Raw genomic sequence first — 1,999 nt, 5'->3', positions numbered from 1 at the left:
ATAGTTTTAGCCCTATTTTAATTCTAATTTTTTTCAGTTCTTTTCTATTTATGATGTTAATACATTCATTTGCTGCCACCCTTGCTTTATTTATCATATTTTCCACTTTAATATTCTGTTTCCCTTTTTCTTGTATAATTATTCCCAGGTACTTATGACTTTGTGTTCTTACAATTTCTTTACCATTCATTTTTACTCTTTTTCCCTTGCCTAATAATGCTGATTGCTTTGTTTTATGTTCATTAATTTCTAGTCTTTTTAATTTTAGAAATACTTCAATTGTGTTTATTGTATCCTGTATTTTGTAATTTTCCTCTATTGCCATGATATCATCTTGAAATATTAATGGGCTTATCCTTACATTTCCTATTTTCCAATTACTTTCTTTTTCCCTCATCATTCTGCTTAGTGAATCCATAGTTATTGAACTTATTTTGGCCCCTAGCACTGATCCCTGTCTTATCATCTCCTGTACATACACTCCTTTACATTCCCCAATTTCTGTCATAGGTATCAATTCATTTTTCATATTAATTTCATATATCATTCTCCAGTTTTTACCCTTTATTCCCTTTAGCCATAACTCCTTCATTGCTTCCTTTAATACCATTTTGTCAAAACACTTTGATACATCAAAATATACTGCTGTTATTTCTTTCTTTTTCTGTTGTGCTTCTTCAATAATATTTCTTATAAAAAAATGATGTTCCCTTACTGATTTTCCTCTCCTTGCCCCGCACTGGTAATCACTCATATTCTCCAGCTTTTCTGTCTCCTTCATTTCTATTATTTTCTCCATCATTTTCATCAGGTGTGAGTTCAGTATCAGTCATCTATAATTGTTTAAATCTTTCTTGTTACCTTTTCCCTTATATATATTTTTTATGTATGCCTTGTGCCACTCATTTGGTATTATTTCTCTATCATATATTTTCAACGGCCATACCACGTTGAGTACACCGCTTCCCGTCCGATCAGCGAAGTTAAGCAACGTTGGGTCTGGTTAGTACTTGGATGGGTGACCGCCTGGGAACACCAGATGCTGTTGGCATCCCTACGTGTCAAGTGGGGTTGGTGGAGGATTAGTGCCCCTCCCTGTAAAAACAATTAACTCTAAGCCCTTGGCCACCCCGTTTGGGATACATGGCGTCTGGCAATGAATGAATGAATGAATCATTCTTATTATTGAATCCTTCATACTTTTCCCACATCTTTTAATCATTTCATTGCTAATTTTATCTGGGCCAGTTGCTTTACCAGTCTTTAACTTTGTTATTACCATTTTCACCTCTTCCTCACTTAATTTTTCCTCTTCCTTGTTTTCATACATCCAACATTCTCTGATCATACTCTCTAAGCAGTCTGTGTATTCCTCATATCCTTTTGTTAAGTCATTTGTTTTGTATATCTCTTTATAGTATTCTGTAACTCTTTCTTTTATCTTTTCTGGGTTTCTTATATCACTTCCATCTTTATCTCTTACTACATACTGCCACTGGGGTTTCTTGTTAAGTCTTCTCCTTAACTTCCACAGCGTATCACTATTATTTCTTTAATCATTAAGCTGATTACTAATTTCTTCTATTCTTCTTTCCTCATTTTCATTTATATATTTTACTATATTTTGCTCAATCTCTTTTCTTTCTGTTATAAAGTTTGCTTTTCTGGTTTTATCATTCTCTTTTCTTATTTGTTTCCTTATCTTCCTTTTTCTTTCCATTAATATCTTCACCCTTTTATCTATTCCTGGTTTAACCCTTTTTGACATTCTTATTTTCCCAAATGCTTTATCCAGTACCGTATATTATACACTACTTTCTTCCACTTATTCCACTCAATCGGTAGAGAGTTGGTCTGCAGTCCTGACGGACCCGGGTTCAAATCCCGCTGAGGCAGGGAACAGTTTAAGGATTTGAATTTCATAAAACCAGACTTTACTGATCTACCAGAAGACCCGCCGACATGTCGTAAAAATACCCCCGCTAATACCAATACATCA

General features: G+C 34.2%; 1 non-coding gene across 1 annotated transcript; it reads left to right on the top strand.

Moving 5' to 3' along the window:
- Positions 1 to 932: 932 nt before the first annotated feature.
- On the top strand, positions 933 to 1,051 carry LOC145406515 (5S ribosomal RNA). The gene has a single exon (XR_013898540.1). It is a non-coding gene; the product is annotated as a 5S ribosomal RNA (ribosomal RNA).
- The last annotated feature ends 948 nt before the right edge of the window (positions 1,052 to 1,999 follow it).

Source organism: Coenobita brevimanus, chromosome 70 (assembly GCF_032717465.1).
Source record: "Coenobita brevimanus isolate Jiangsu-jjx chromosome 70, ASM3271746v2, whole genome shotgun sequence".
Classification (NCBI taxonomy): Eukaryota; Metazoa; Arthropoda; class Malacostraca; order Decapoda; family Coenobitidae; genus Coenobita; species Coenobita brevimanus.
The sequence above is the reverse complement of the archived record's forward strand: the minus strand, read 5'-3'. Positions and strand labels throughout refer to the sequence as shown.